Here is an 18,032-nt window from a genome sequence, read left to right on the forward strand (position 1 = left end):
CTACTGTCTGGAGTCGATGTCGAATGATGTCAACTTTCTTTGAAGTCACCTGCACCGGGCCAAGCAAACTACGCTCGCCAACCTCTGCCAAGCGGTGCTCTGCACGGGCGACCATACAATGCCTCATAGGGAGCCATGCCGATACTCGCCTGAAAACTGTTATTATACGCGAACTCTGCATATTCAAGACAATCATCCCAACTATCCTTGAAATCCAAAACACAAGCTCGCAACATGTCTTCCAGGACCTGATTCATGCGTTCCGTCTGCCCATCTATTTGCGGATGAAACGCCGTGCTGAACTTCAGTTTCACACCCATCGCTTCCTGAATACGAGTCCAGAAGATAGATGTGAAACGCGTGTCTCTATCAGACATAATCTCCAGGGGAACTCCATGCAGACGTACTATCTCCTTGATATACAACCTAGCTAACTCGTCTGCAGAGTTTGTGACTCTGATCGGTAAGAAATGCGCCGACTTCGTTAATCGGTCGACGATCACCCAAATAGAGTCATATCCCTTCCTCGTTCTCGGCAACCCAGAGATAAAATCCATAGAGATGAAGTCCCACTTTCATTCTGCTATGGGCATGGGCTGCAGCAACCCAGAAGGTCGGTGATGCTCTGCCTTGACCTGCTAGCACGTGAGACAACGAGAAACAAACTCAGCAATATGGACCTTCATATTGTCTCACCAATAAGATTTCCCATATCTTGATACATCTTCGTACTACCTGGATGCACCGCAAGCTTAGAACTATGGGCTAACTCGAGAACCTCCCGTTTCAAGTCAGGGATGTCAGGAACACATAACCGGCCATGAAATCGTAAGCCCCCATCAGAACTAACACTCCAGTCGGAGTTCTCATCTGTACCAACCCGTTTCCTCATCTTCACCAAAAGCTCATCATCTGCCTGAGCTGCAACGATCTTCTCGTCGATAAGGGGCTGTACACGAATGTGTGCAATAACCTCATACGGCTCAACCACCGTAAGCTTCTGCTCAAAATCTCACACGAACTCCAACATATCCCACTCTGCTATTATCAGCGGAGCCGCAGACTCAATAGCCTTCTTACGACTCAACGCATCTACCACAAGGTTCGCCTTGCCCAGATGGTAAGAAACATCGAACTTAAAGTCCTTCAATGTTTCCATCCATCAGCGCTGCCTCATATTCAAGTTACGCTGCGTGAAAATATACTTAAGGCTCTTGTGGTCGCAAAAGAGCTCGAAATCCTCACCATAGAGGTAATGTCTCCAGAGCTTTAATGCGAAAATGACAGCTGCTAACTCCAGGTCGTGCGTAGGGTAATTCTCTTCGTGTTTCCTCAACTGACGCGAAGCATAAGCAATCACCCTGTCCTTCTGCATAAGGACACAACCCAGACCAACGCGAGAGGCGTCAGTATATATAATATACTTAACCCCTTGCTCTGGCAATACTAGCACAGGGGTGGACGTCAACTTGTCCTTCAACTCCTGGAAAGCTAACTCCGCCTTCTCATTCCAAGCAAACTTCAAATCCTTCCATGTCAACTGCGACAACGGTCTGGCAATCTTCGAGAAGTCCTAAATGAAGCGTCGATAATAGCCTGCAAGACCCAAAAAACTCCTTACCTCAGTAACTGAACCAGGTTACTTTCAGTCCTGCACTGCAGCTATCTTGGCAAAATCGACAGCTATCCCTTCCTTGGACACCACATGTCCCAGAAATTTGACTTCCTCTTTCCAGAAATCACACTTCTTGAACTGCGCAAAAAGCTGATTCTTCCTAAGAGTATCCAAAACCGCTCTTAAGTGCTCCTCGTGTTCTTCCCGGCTCGCCGAATAAATCAAGATGTCATCGATAAAAACAATGACGAATCGAAACAAGAATGGCCGAAACACCCTGTTCATCAGATCCATGAATATGGCCGGTGCGTTCGTAAGACCGAACGACATCACAAGGAACTCATAGTGACCGAAGCTAGTCCTGAAAGTGGTCTTCTGCATGTCCCCATCCTTGACGGGCAACTGATGATACCTAGACTGCAGATCAACCTTCGAAAAGTACCGTGCCCCCTTCAATTGATCAAACAGATCATCAATCCTGGGCAAAGGGTATTTATTCTTCACAGTTATCAGATTCAACCTACGATAATCAATACATAATCGCAAGGAACCATCCTTCTTCTTCACAAACAAAATAGGTGCTCCCCAAAGAGACACACTAGGCCGAATAAAATCCAAATTCAGCAAACCATCTATCTGCTTCCTCAACTCCTCCATTTCACTCGGAGGCATACGATAGGTGGGCAATGAAATGGGCACCGCACCAGGCATGAGGTCGATAGCAAAATCAATCTCACGCTGAGGAGGTAATCCAGGAATCGACTCAAACACATCTTCAAACTCCCAAACTACCGGCGTGCTAACTAACGTCGATTCAGTCATACTCTCCAACAGAGAAGTATAATAATCAATACGAAAAGGGTAACTGACCTGAACTGGGAAAGTAACTGTCTCGCCCTCAGGTCCATGGATGGTCACCGACCTTGCTTCACAATCAATCTCAGCTCGCATCCTCGTGAGCCAATCCATACCCATAATAACATCGTAATGATAAAGAGGTGCGACAAAGAAATCAATACGGATCGATCCACTTCCTAGATCGACCAAACAATCCATACAACGCTTGCTCATAGCAGAGGAAATCCCCGTAGCGGTAGTAAGCGTCACACCTTGCATAGGAACAGTTCTCAAACCCAAACGCTTAACTACCGCATATGATATAAGAGAAGTAATGGACCATGTATCCACCAACATAGAAACGGGAATACCTTCAATGTGCACTGTCACCTCGAAGGATCTCGGCACCAAGTCAGACATAGGCGCTTCAGCTGAGAGCGCATGAACTCGAGCCTGCTACTGACGATTCGGTGGAGGAACCATGGGTCGCTGAGGTGGCCTGAAGCTAGGTACTGCAGGTCTGAAGGATGGATGAGCTGGCGCTGAACGAAGAGGTGGAGGAGAAATAACCTGAGGCATCGGACGGCTAATCCTCTGCGGTGGAGTAAAACCACTGGCCCGCATACGCAAAAAGTAAAAACGGTCCAAATGCCCTGTCTTCCCACAATACGAACAGCGAAGATTAGCTCTCATCTGCTGAGTGGGAGGCACTGAACGCCTAGGAGGAGAATCTGCTTACAGCCTCTTGCCGAGAAAAGGTGCACCCTGAAAGTCCGATCGTGGCCTAGGAGCCATCGGTGCTCGCATGCGGGACGACCTGTCCCCGTCTTGCTCTGCTCGCAAGGACATGCTCACCAACTCCGCATAAGAAGAAATGCTAACACAGCAAATATTTGATCGGATCTCAGGTATCAATCCCTCAGAAAAGCGTTACATCCTCATCGGCTGATCGCCCAAAATCAAAGGCACATACCGACCTAGCTCAGTGAACCGGTTCTCAAACTCCGTTATCGACAGCCCTCCCTGGTGGAGGCGAAGGAACTCACTCTCCTTCTCATGTCGGTACGTAACCGAGAAAAACTTCTCATGGAAGCGTGCCTCAAACGCCTGCCACGACCACACAAATCCTTCCTCGACAGTGCGAAGAACACTGTCCCACCATAAACTGGCCTCCTTCTCAAACATGAAGGAGGCAAGCTCAACTTGCTCAACCTCTGAACAATGCAGCGGTCTCAGCATCTTAGAGATGAGATCGATCCAATATTCGGCCTTCTCGGGTCTATAAGAACCCCCAAATGTAGGAGGTCGCAAGCACTGGAATCGCTTAAAAGTGCCACTCGCACTGGCGCTCCCAGATGGAGGATAGGTGAAGCAGGTGGAGTCGCCCCCACTGACTGAGCAAAGATGTCAGCCATGAAAGATAGGAACTCCTGCTGCTGCTGCTGCTGCTGCTGCTGCTGCTGCTGAATCTGCTGCTGCTGCATCAACAGCATTATCTGCTCAAACCTATCAGTAGGCGGAGCAGATGAAGATGCACGGCTCGGCTCAGGAACCGAAGGCGTGACTGGAGGAGCCATAAGTGTCGGCCCAACACCGGCATGAGACGGGCCCGTCTGTGGATTCGTCTGGCTATCGCTCAAGGGAGGAACCCCAGCAAGCGACTCAAGTAAGGAGAGACGAGCCGAAGACTTCGAATCCTTAAGAGGCATTCCTTACATTCAACAGAGGATGCAACCTGTCAGATTCTATGTCCACATAATCCATCCACACAGCATTCACAGCACAACTCCAAAGATAAACAACATGCATTCCATTAAATAAAAATGTCGCAATACAAGTAGTGCAGCATTAAATGAATCACGACTAGGAAAGCATGTGAACTACAACATCTAACGCTTCAAACAACTACAAATAACTCCAACTACAAAGCCAACAACGGCTACACACAGAAAGAAACAACAAACAAAGCAAAGGACGACTACAACGACAGCTACTCGTCGGAATCAGGAGATGGAGGTGGGGCACCCTCATCCTGCAAGCAACACAGGATAGACTTTAGAGTTCGAGTCACCTTCTTAAACTTATGCTTCACAAGGCCTCGAAGATCCATAATATCCTAGCGTAGAATAGCCTGCCCTTCTTCAAGCTGAACAATACGGGCATCCCTGGTAGTCTGATCTGCGCTCTGCTCTGGTGCCACAGGAGGAGAGCTATCACTCGTATCTTGTGCCTCTACCTCTTCCTTGTCCTGCTCTGTTTCTTCCTCAATCTCAGCACCACCTTCAGCATAACTCTCCTCATCATCGCTCTCTGACTCATCCTCACTCTCTGAGGCTTGTCGACCAGAACCAATCTCCATCTGCTTAAGGGTCGTCAGGCTAATATGACGAACAGGAACCGGCTTCTCTGCTCCAAGCCTATAGCCAAACTCATGTGTAAGCTTACAAATGAGGCGCCCAAAAGGAAGCGATTCGGTCCTCCTAGTCGAACGAGCGATGAGAATAATCTGGCACAGGATATACGTCGGCACACAATTTCACTTCTTGCCCCACCTAATACAGAAAATCTATCATCAGGCGCGTACACTCGCTGCGGTTGCTCCACCTTGGATATACATTGAACGTACACATATGGTGAAGCAAACGGAAGTCGTCCGTCAGGTTGGTAGCCAAAAGACTCCTATTAGGCTACCATTTGACCAGACGACCAGACAAGAACCGGGTGCGACGGTCCCTCTCGCGTATACTGTTCAAATTCTTCTCGCTGGCATGCACCTCACCAAGTGGCACATTCAGGAGTCGGGATATCAAAGCAACGTTAACCGTAGCTTCCCGACCACTACCACAATGAATCTTGAACTACAGAGACTCCTGCAAAGGATCACAAATATTGGCATAAAAAGCTCGAACAGTACTTGTATTCGCGCGATACTCGCCCTCAAACAAGGGACACCAACTAGCCCCTTTCAGGCGCTCCAACAACAGAAACTCGCCATACAGCCGCGGATCAATATGAGCCTCAAAAAGGACTATACGGCCTTCATAGACTCCATGCGATAGCTCCGCCAACAAGGTTCTACCAATGGGAGCTCGAGGATCGAGGTCCCGCTTGGTCTGGAATTCACGAGTGGCGGACGTGCTCACGGCGGCACCTCTCGGCCTCCGTGCACGGGTTGGACGGCTAGGCCCGGCTTCATCCATGGGCGCTCTCTTTTCCTCATCAAAGAAAGAAGGGTAAAAATGAAAAAGATGACCGTGATAAACTCAAAGAGGGCCATGAGAAATGAGAGAAAGAGAGAAATAGGAAGATGGTGAAGCTTCCACACACTTGAGATCCCAAAGATGGATTTGAGAGCCCAAATGAGAAGAAAAGAAAGGATAAATAGCAATGGCGGTGAGGGTTTTGAGATGGGTGGATAGGGTTTGCACGAAAATGGAAGAAGAAGAAGATTTGAAAGGAATTTGGAGAAGTTTTGAGAGGGATTTCAAGAAAAGGAGAGCTAGGGAGGGAGAGTTATGAAGGAAGTAGGGCTTAGAAGGTGTTTAAATCAATGAACCGTGGAGGGGTGGGCCACACTAGGCCAAACAAACGTCGACCCGAGCCGGCTCGCCCGGCCTCGCCGGCGATGGCATCGCCGGTCTCTGGACCATCCGGCGATGCCTCACCGTTTGGGCGAGGTCCTCCTGGTCCCCCATGCTTAAAATGATGTGGGTCCCCCCTGGGCCCCACTGGAAATGCCCCGATCGGCCCCTTGCATGATTCGACACCTATCGGGCCATTTGGGCAGAAATCTGATACAAACAGAGATTTCTTGAAGATTGAAGGGTTGAAATGGGATGATAGACTATCTAGACTCATTAATAGATGGTCTAGGAAAGGTTTCGGGTCGCTGTGTGTGATCAGGAGAGAGCACAGACTCGATCTCGGCGATCGTTTTCAGTAAACGTTCACCGATAGAAGCAACGGAACACAAACACACAATCTACGATAGACTCGCACCCAAATAAACTAAAGTGGCGACAGCGTGCGGTGTGTGACCATAACCCAGGTCCGGTTTAATCCAGATCATGCTCTAATACCAACTTGTAATGCCCTGAAATTCAGGGGTCGAGCATAACTCAGCTCTCGAGTTCCAAAACATCACTTATGCAACATATTTAATGACAGATGAATGTTGTCTGTATTAGTGCATAAAACATGGAATAGATTAAGCCAAATAGCAAATATAATTCAGGGATAAGTGAAGAAAGCAAGCGGAAGACTTATAGAAATATATGTGTACAAGTGCAAATCCCTGAAGTACATATACATACCAGGTTGTAATGTAAGTGTTGCTATCAAAATTACAAGTATCAAATTACATCATTTAATTCCCAAAAGAAATCACAGCATCCCGCGCATCGGAACAAGGCTCACTAGAACCCGTCTGAAAACTGCATAAAAGAGAAAGCAGCCTCATCATCATCAATCTCCCGCTCTGCCTCAGAAGTCGCGTCAACATCTGCAACATCAGCAGCTAAGACAGAGTCTGGTGGGTGTTTAACACCGCCCCAGAACGTGGGAGTGAGTGATCAACTCAGTGGAACAATAAAGCACAGGTTAACATGTTATCAGTTCAATCAAGCAGTAATGATAAAGCAGAACAATTAAACATGTCCTAAGTACTCTTGTTAATGTAAGAATGCATGCAGAATAATGCATGCCCTCACGCGTACACCCTCAGCGTCTTCATCTTACGTTACGCATGACATCGCCTCAAAGTGCGCCACGTCTACAAAGCACATGTAAATGCGGTGCATGAAAATGATTACCAAGTTGTTATTAGTCCTTTTCATACAGTAGGATTGGGAAGCTAAGGTACCTTCCTCATATCACTATCCAAACGGGAATCCATTCTAGGGTCGTCAGTCCTAGGCAATCTCATACGATCATATGGTTTTAGGTCGTTGCAAAGGGCTCGTCACCAATCAATGCACGCCTATCATACCATCGTTACTACACTAAGGCTCGTCACCAATCAATGTAGGCCAACAGCACAAATATAGTGTCCCATACCACCATAATCGGCTCGTGAGTCGGGTTGCTCACTAGTCACTACGGGGAGGCTCGTCACCCCAGCGTAGGCCGACAGCTCATAAGTCTCATACCACCATGTCCAGCTCATGAGTCTTAGCGGATCAAGGTACCATGGTTAATAGGATTTCATTGGTAAGTTGGATACCCTAGATTCAAACAGTAGCATCCATACATGGTGAACATACATCGGACAATCGGATTACTTGACGAACTCGACTAGTACGAGAGCACATTGGGTTGAACGACATAGAGTGCGCAAACACTCCGCGTGGCCAAATCACTGCCGACAACTCTAATACGACTCGGGTTCGTCTAATCACGTCCTACGTGGCGAAAGCAATCTCAGCCACGAACTTAAGGCCGATTACCGATTTCCTGGACTATTCATAGTCCCAAACACATTCCACTATAACAGATATTGATATCAACAATTTAGAATAGTAATGGAACAACAACTCAAATCATATGGTACATGAGCATTTAAAGAATATCAACTTAACATGGAATTTCACATAAGTAATACTTGAAATTAAACAACAAGGAATGTAACTTGCAAGAAGGAAATCATACACACTAGTGGGAGAGTTGAGAATCGCTTCTCAGCGCCCATACCAGGTTGATATATCATACTTTAGATCATTCAGACATTTCTACAAACACTTAGAATACATAATACAACATACATGACGTATGTTGAAAAACACACATTTGGACAATTCCTTTTACCAAGGAGTTGTCACACATGCATCTAGCATACACACATGACAAATAATCATGGCAAACACATGTGCATATTTTATACGCATACGGTACTTTATACATACACATAGAATACACAAATCTCAATATAACACATGCATATCAAGAACGCAAAGTAAACATAACATTTGGCATGTGAAATCTCATCCATAGCAAGAATAAACCATTAACTGGCATTGAAAGCCTTGAAAACCATAACCTATACACTTAAAGTCTGCACCTTGATCCAAAAAAGAACACCGAACTGATTTCAGACGATATGTCTTCGTTAACGGCGATAGAATACCCTAAAGCAAGAATAGAAATGAGATACAACAACACCAAGACTATTCTAAGCTCTAACACAGATTAGGGTTAGGTTAACTTACCCAAAGATGAACTAAGAATCGCCGGAATAACGATTCTAATGTGAAGGTTAAAGGATGAAGAAGAATAGGAAAGAATCTAAGATGATTCACCAACTTCTCTCTCACTTTCTCTCTCTTTTCCTCTCTCTTTCTTAGCTAGGGTTAGGAAATTCGTATGGAAAAGAGAGCTAGGGTGTTAAGGTCTATAAATAGGCCTAACATTGATGAAAATAACCCCAGGGCCAAGGTATACTTAGGGTATAACCAAAACCAGCCTCTCACGATCTAACGAAGCACTTCCGGTGGGCCTATTACCACGAAAGGTCGGACTTAAGCTCACTGACCATGGATCTAGGTCAAGCTGAGTTTTCGTACCGACCTGATCTTCAGATCAGCCGTGGCGGACCACACTCAATTCAATGGTCACCGAATCTCGATCAGGTCCACAAGCACAAGGACATGCCTGGGCCACCTTCCCTGATCAAAGGGTGAAATTGGGTCAGAATCTAATGGTCGATTGCTTAAAATCGTCGCACAAGCGACACGACTCAGATTTCATAAAATCTTATTAAATTTCCAACCGTTCTCACACTCTTCACTCCGAACTCAATCAAATCGACTCAGAACATCATCTGGACTTGATTTTTGAGGTGATGGTCAAGTCCAACATGGTGACCGCAACAGCCTAAGATCATCGCTGTCGGACTTTCGACGCGCGGTCTAGGTTCGATCCAGAACTTCCAAAAATTCTCCAGAACAACTCGATTTAGCGATGGATCCCAGATTTCAGAGTAACATAGCGCTAACTAATCTGCAGGTTTTGAGTCATGCAAATACAATTTAAAGTGATTGATGCAGATTTCACAAGCAATCGAGTATAGCGCTAATTACCCTAAAAAGCTACTAAGGAAAGATTAGCACTAAATTTTCAGGGTCATTACAGCCTTTGACTGGTCCAAGATGCCCAAAATACATTGCTGGACTTTGAGTTGAGCCACCTTTGACAGGTCGAGGGTGTGCTTTCGATTGGTCGAGCCCATTTCTAGACTGGTTGAGGAACTAACAAATTTTATCCGATTTTCAGTTGAAATCTTAGACTGGTCGAAGTTTTTCCTAGACTGGTCGAACCAAAGCCTAGACTAGTCGAACTAAGGTTTAGACTAGTCGAACTTAAGCCCAAATAAAGTATAGAAATCCAATTATGTTTGGCATTCGAAAGAACCTAAGTCTAAGGTCTTTCTAAGGTCACATATACTTGAAAACATTGAATATTGAAGTGTATATCTTATAGCTTGTACTTATATCTTCAGTTACATTCATTCAATCTTCTATTTGAAGTAGTCTTGTAACTTGATCTTAAACTAGAAGAGAAGTAGAGCTAGAGAACTTTGGACTTAAAGTAACCATCTTCTTGTTTTGAACTTGCACTTTCCAACTTCATGTCTCGAACCTTGAAGGTGAACTTTCCATCTTCATATCTTAAACTTTGAAGGTGAACTTTCCATCTTCATGTCTTGAACTTGAACAAAAGTTGTTTTGTCCATCGAACTTTGACAAAAATAAATGTGCTTTATACTTCACAGCACTTACAGAAGTCGTAGTTATAGCGAATGCAATGACCTTCTTCTTGGGATGTAGATGAAGTCTTTGTTTGAGTTCGATCCAAAAGAAATAAAGAGATCTAATGTATTTTCAATTAAAATAAATGATGCCCTTAATGCTGCAAATTCAATTCTCCCTTTTCTCAAAGTAGAGTATGGATTACTCTATTAAAATAGTTTAATTTAACTTGAGAAGGAGAATAGAATTAGCTAAAACAAATACGAGAATTACAACACAAATAACTTAAGGAGGCTTGAATGATCTCTCTTTACAACACTAAATATATCTATAATTTTTTGTGATTTAAAGAGTAAAAAAGAGCCTCTATTTATAGCCAAGGATCTGTGAAGTTCGGCTGGCCCGAGGGTCAGTTCAGTTAGCCGAATTCCAAAGATCAAGTTCCAATGGAACTTGGATTTCGCAGGACAATATCTTTCAAAAAATTGGCTGGCCTAAACCCAAGTTCGGCTGGCCCATTTTACCTAAAATCCGAAACTGTGTCATTGCTAAAAACTTGAACGAACCCACCTTGGGCTGGCCGAAACTCAGGTCGGGTTGGCCGAACATGCTGCAGAAAGATCTTTTCAAATCTGTCTTTTTGATCAAATATTGTAGGGTTGGCATATTATTATTATTATTATTATTATTATTATTACTATTGTTATTATTATTATATATATTTTTTGGGTTAGCTTGTTAGTACACACCCATGTCAGTACACACACTCCATGTTAGCCACCCCCACTAGGGATCAATACCAAGACCTCAAGTGTTGAAACGAGGTATCTCCACTCAGTCTGCCAGTTGAGCTATGGATCTGGGTGTATTTAACATGAAATAAGATTATAGTTATGCATGTGTGAAATACACTAAACCTATGGTCAATTTAGGTTCATATCACCTGAAGCTTAATTCATACAAAGTGTTCTAAACATCGAACCATGAATGATCTTACCTTGAAATATTAAGTCTTCTTTTCCAGATGCTTGATCGAGTTGATAACTTGTCTTCAATAGAGCTTGTTATCCTAATAGGACTACCAAATTTGACAAATTATAATGTGCCCAAATATAAGCACTTACATCCTATATGATTAAATTAATATTTTATATTTTTAGTATATTTTATTAATGCAGATAATTTATAGTATAGTTGAATTAGGGTTCTTGATTAGGGTAATTATATCCAAATCATCGTTTCGGCTAATTATGAATAATTCGCACTATGAACTTAACTAATCCAAACTCTAGTTGTCATGCATAAGAAATATTGCTACCTAGTTCATTTAAAAAATGCCCTGATTAACCAAACAAGCCCTAAATCACTTATTAGTGAGCCACCAATCCCGAAACTATAGAATAATGTCTGTCTTACCGGGCTTAACATCCATTATGGGTGGCAAGCCGGGATAGTGTCTAGAATCACTCAACTTGGGCCGAAGGCCGATTGCATGGGATGTGTAAATGCCCTAAGCAAAAGCCTGAAAATTTAAGTGAATTAGGCTTTCAACTCTTTTGCGAAGTTACGACTTTTCGACCGTTGGGTTTCAATCAAACTTGAGGCGTGAGTTAAAGATATTTCTTCGCATATATTCGTATAATTATGTCTCCGATTGGTCATCGATTACTGTTAATCATAAGTGGGGCTCCTAGGTTAATCAAAGCATTTGATTGTTGCTCGATTGTGATGAAACGTAGATCTCAGAGTGGGGCACATGCCCATGGTGTAGATAAGCCAGTGGGCCCCCATAAGGCCTTATAAGTCCAAAACAACATCCCTCAAGGCAAGTTTATTGGGAAAAATGGTCACTGGGGTTATTTGTGCACATTCTGCCACTATAAATAGTGCCCTTATTTTCACCCTCTCACTCTCATACGAATTTTTCCATTGCAACTAAAGAGAGGGGGAGAAGAGAGGGAGGAAGTGTGGGAGAGGGATTGATTGGATAAATTCACCCCGTACCCACTAGCCGACAACAAAGTTGCGACCACATCGCATCGCCGAAGTCGCCCCGACGACCATTGAAAGTAATTAACGAATCCCATTTTGGAGGTTTAGTCTTGAAGGTTGAATGCATGGATCCTTCCAAGCGAATTGCGCTGGTATAGGGCATTGATGAACTGTCCTGTGGGGTCCTAGCCTTATTGGTAAGTCCGAATTCAACGAATCAATCTAATGTGCGGATCATTACCCCTAATTTGCCGTTTATCGAACCCCATGTCACGATTAATGATTTTTGTTATGAATGGATGAATGCATGCAAAATCATGCGTACTCGTATGGCCTGTTTACTTTCCATGAATTGCTATCCATGTGTAATAAAGCCTATATGTTCGATTGGTTGCTATTATAGGTTGAATTCTCTAATTTATTACTCATGCTTCCCATTACTCACCTGCCTATGCACTCAATTTGCCTTACCTCACATGAATTAATATGTTAATCGTAACGCGCCTGCATGTTCGATAAAATGCCTACTAGAGTAGAATTTCCTGATTTATTGCTTATATCTTTTCCCGTACATGCGTAGTTGATTTATTAGTGTTATTGATTAACTGAGACTACTTGAGTAGTCGGATTGGCCGGCAAACCGCAGATCCATGGGAGCGGCCCTGAATAGGTCGACTATCCCAAACTAGTCCGATTGACCTGGGGCGAATATGGACAACTGACAGTAGTCAGACTACAAGAGATGCTTGTACCAAATGCCGATTATACCGAGGTTCGTCAGAGTCAACCGAATTAGCCTAATAACCGACCAACCATGTATGTGCACCATGTATGATCGTGCTTGCCTGAATCTGGAGCACCTCATACCCTAAAGAGGCCTACTAATAACCGTTAGTGATACGATCCCTGAGTCTTGGGAGCCAAGCATAGTGTTATGAGACATTGTGTCTATGTTGTCGGTTTACGCTGGGGTAACGAGCCTCCCTGTAGTGACCAACGAGCACTAATGAAGGTGAAGATTATTGTTCCAACAACCCCTGTCAAATTACCCGACTGATGATTCCATGCCAGAGTACCGTTAAAATGACCTGGGCATGAATGGAAATGGGTGACGAGCTCTTTTTCTTTATGGTGATTTGATTTTACATGACAAGCCCGCACCTTGGAACTGAGTGATCATATTCGGTGTTTTGGTGACAACCTATACCGAGTTGATCCTCATACCTTTAGGTATCATATCGTACCTTTGGAATTATTGATTTGTGAGATAAATGAGTTACACCTAAATTTAGATCATGGATTGCAAGCTCAAAGCCGCTACAATCGCCCTATGCTTAGTAATCTAGATGAGGCTATTTACTAAATGGAGGTGTTCCAGCTTTCCCAATTTTGCTGGATGAACGGACTTAATTAATTTACTCGACTAACATGAATACTCATGCATCGCATTTATCTAAGTTGTGGCTACTTGGGAGTTGTGATTGCTTGTTGAGGGAGTGTTGGCATTTGTGAATGTGGTTTGGAGTCGCTTATGAGGGAGTGTTGGATTGTGGGGGCATGCATCATCTCATGAAAGCATGCATGTGCATTAGTAAGAATATTTATGAACTGGATGTTTAAGTTGCTTTATCATTACTTATGCTAGTAGAATTGATAACATGCACAACTTATAGTTAATGGAATCACTGAGTTGATCACTCACTCCCACTCTAGGATGGTGTCTCTAGGATGAGGTTTAAAAATACTAACCAGGTGATATTATCAATGCGGGTACCATCGAGATCTCAGACGGGTAGGCGAGTGGCTTGCACCACCGACATTGTGTTTTAAAGGATTGGACCAAACCAAAAACTATACACTTTAATCATTTTGGGTATGTATATTGTGCCTTGTATAATCCCCATTTGGGTGAACACTATATTTTAATTGTACTTTGACTGTTAGCCCTATATTTATTTATTTTTGTTATCTTTACCTTGCTTTGGATCCGCTAATTTGAATTGTGCTACTTTGATTGCTTGTGTGTAAAATAAGTGTGAATATGAACGAGGTCACACTTGCATTTCTGAAAACTCGGGATCAAAGTTTATGTACTCGGGTGGTGATTTTCGGGGCATTATACTGGTGCACTCACCTTAACGTCTCCTACCTACAAGCATTTAGATCACCTCAATCAACGGTTTAGAACACCTCAAGCCTCACAACTTCCTCTCAATCCCTCTCTTTTTTCCTCATAATCTCTCTCATTTTTCTTCTCTTTTCTTTCTTTTTCTTTCCTCTTTTATTTTCTCTATCTTTTCTTTTTCTCTCCTCTCATGAAAGCTTCTATGTATGGGGCTTATAATCTTGTAGTGTGTGGTGGGACAGAGAAGAAAGAGAGGAAAGATGGGTAGAATGGGGAGAGGAAAAGAGAAATGGGCATGGCTAGCATGGGAGAGAGAGTGGGATGGTATGTGAGAGGGTATGGAATGGATGGACTCTCTTGACTTTTGTGGTGAGAGGGGTGTGGGTAGTAGGGGGCAATTTGGGAATGTGGATGGTAGGTGGCGGTTGAGTAGGCGTAGTTTAGGTCTTTTGGCTTAAGCTAGGTGTGGTGGATGAAAAAAGGGGTGAACAGTTTAGGTTTTTAGAAATGTTACCTTTATGAGATTCATTGCAAGTGGGCCCCACTTGCCACTTGTATGCGCATTGGAATGTGCACCCCCTTGATTTATGCACATGTGTATCTCTCAAACTGTGCATCGAAATGGGACATGTTGCGTAGCATTGGAATTATAGCACCTGCCTAGAGTATAAGTCTCAGGTCCTTGTAGTACAAAAACATAAGCACAATTAACGATCAACAATTAGATCAATCTCAACATTGGAAACAAGCATACAGAAGGTTCCAATGGAAGATGGGTCTCACAAAAAAAAATGTGCCTGAATGTGAATTACATAATAATTAGGTAAAACCCCTAACATTTCTGTTTTTGAAGTAGCCCTTGGCATTTATTTGGGGACGACATTTAAATGGCAAGCCTGTGTTATGAACTTACAACCAACTCATGTATCACACACTTGTTCCAATCTAACACGTGTTGAAAATACCCTCTTAAAAACTTTTCTCCCCATGCATCTCCCAATTCCTCCTATTGCAAGCAACATTCTTCTTCCCACATAAGAAGAGAATAGAATGGAAAAGAAATTCTTCTTTTCCCCTCCTTTCTTTCCTTATCTTCTTAAACACAAAAAGTGAAAATATGGTACTTTTGTCAATTTCTTTTGACCCCCACCCCCCTCTGATTTGATCAGATGAATGTAGTTTTGGTGGAGTATGTCAGTTGTTCTTCTTGTATTTCAAGGAGTTAGTGGGGAAGGAAGTGACAATGGAGTTGAATAACAAAGCTGCTGATTTGGATAGTCAATTATCATATTTTTGGACATCTATGGACGGCTAAAATAAAAAAATTCAATGGCGAGGTTTCAACAAACAAATATCCACAAATCAAATGCTAGGATTATCTGGCTGAGCTGATTTTTAGATTGTGACCCATCACCAATGTGTCTCACCATTTTATTGATTTGAGTTAATGCACGTCATATGTACATTTTTTAAGTTAAAGGTATATCAAGCCACATTCATAGTTAGTGTATCATATAAACCCATACCCCTAACACCCAAAGACCTTTTGGTTTCCATCTCCTTTACGTCTCTCCTCTTCTTTGTTTAAATGAACCAGGGTCACGTGTGCCCTTAAATGGCAACCTAATTAGGCCAAGACATATTTTTAAATGGCAACCTAATTAGGCCAAGGCATATTTGTTATTGTCTAGTTGCATGTGCGTCTCAAATCTCTCTCACATATCGCAAGATGACAACCTCATATATTTAGCTAGGGCTTATTTCATTACTATAGCCCATCTCGATGAGCATCTCATGTCTTAACAGTTCCTCAAAGTCATTTCATGTACCTTTAGAGAAATGTAACAGAAGATATAGAAATGATAATGACCTAAATTAATGAGGTAGCTTAATAAAGTACTTTTAAAAGAGTTATAAGAATCTAAATTACATAACATTTAGGTGGGATTTGATTAAAAAATCCCACATTTATGTGTCCCTAACATTTATTCTAGAAGGGCACTTGAACGGTGAGTATTGTGTTATGAATAAGGGTGTCAATGGGCTAACCAATAACGATGTCAATGGGCAGGGTTAGCCCATAAGGTTTTTAGGCCTGACGAGGCTTGGGTTGGTGTATTAGGCACTTAGGCTGGGCTCGGGCTTTAAATTTTAACCTTTTTCATAATTGGGCCGTGCTTATATGTAAATAGTCCAAAGCCCATAAGCCCGACCTAGCACATTATGGTTTAATTTCTTTAATGTAAAATACTTATTGTTGATGCAGAAATCCGGTTATCCCCAATGTGACCTTTGATTACCTGCAACAAGAAAAATGACAAAGGAGACCCTGGCTATGGCAGGTAGGGGTGTACATCGAGTCGAACCGAGTCGAGCTGGCCTCGACTCGACTCGGCTTAAACAGTGGCTGACCTCAGCTCAAACTTGGCTTGGCTCGATCCTCGAGCCTGACTAGCCAGCTCGGCTCAGTTCGATCAACAACTCGGGTCGAGTTCGAGCTAAGACTGAGCCAAGTTCGCCATTGAGGCAATTCCACAAACACTTGAACTGCAACTTCAAAATACCACTGTTCAATCCGAGTTGGAATGGAGTAATAGAGACCAGAAGAAGGATTTTTTCCGGGAATTCAAAGAGGTGGGTCGCAGCTTCCTTGGCTATCTCGGAGAAGTAGGATTATTTGATCGTGTTTGAGGTCATGAAGACGTGATCGCATAGGATCTATTTGCTGTAGAAGATGGTTTTAATGGCAATCTTCATCATGTTCACCCAGTTCTTGATCTTGTGTTCTAAGACCTCCCAGTCCATCTTCTGTATACGATTGGAACTCATATGTTGCAATCCGAGCTGATAGAGTCCTTCATCCACGATGGATTTTCTAATGATTTTGTATATCCTCACGCATTCCTTGCTATACACCCTTCTCTTTCAATCTATTTACCACCGGGCCCCTACGTACTTGTAGCGCCCTCAGACTCGGATTCGGGAGTAACCGCTCCACTACCGACGTCAGTGCTGTAAAAGATGTTTGGGTCCCACTTCGAGCTGGATTCGATCCGAGTTGAGTCGAGCTGGGGCCTGCTAGAACTCGGCTCGAACTCATTTTTGAGCTCAAAAAATCATCTCGACTCAGCTTCGAACCAAGTCGAATCGAGCTTTTTCGAGTCGAGTCGAGCGAGCTAACCGAGCTAGCTCGGTTCGTGTACGCCCTTAATGGCAGGGGAACCCTCCGATGCCTAAGTCAAAAATCTTGAAGGATCTGGGTCTAGTAGGTTTTTAGGGTAACTAGGGCATATCTTTCACTATAGATTAGTCCTCTATTTATTAGCCAAGAGTCAGTTATGTGGATAGAAACACTCCCTAAATCATAAGCGTGCGTTTGACAACCATTTCTCAACTGATTCCTGAGATCCTCAGTGATGATAAGGTCGAATGGTCGAGATTTGAAAACATATGAAGTTGGTGGCCGAGGTCGAACATTCGAGCCAACCTTTAGGATTTAAACCTATGGCCATTTTGATGACGACCTCCCCGAACTAGGTGCTCAGTAGTCTATGGTTGGTTCTTCTTTTAATATATCTTAGGCCTCCTGCTGAACTCTTGGGTTGTGGCCAAATGTCTGCGCAACAGAGCCGAGCTGCATTCCTTTGGGACCTTTATGTCTTAAAGGCACCAAGGATGATTATCCTCTTCATTTTTATCTTATCATTGCCTCGCATCTGTC

This window comes from Magnolia sinica, chromosome 17 (assembly GCF_029962835.1).
Source record: "Magnolia sinica isolate HGM2019 chromosome 17, MsV1, whole genome shotgun sequence".
Taxonomy (NCBI): domain Eukaryota; kingdom Viridiplantae; phylum Streptophyta; class Magnoliopsida; order Magnoliales; family Magnoliaceae; genus Magnolia; species Magnolia sinica.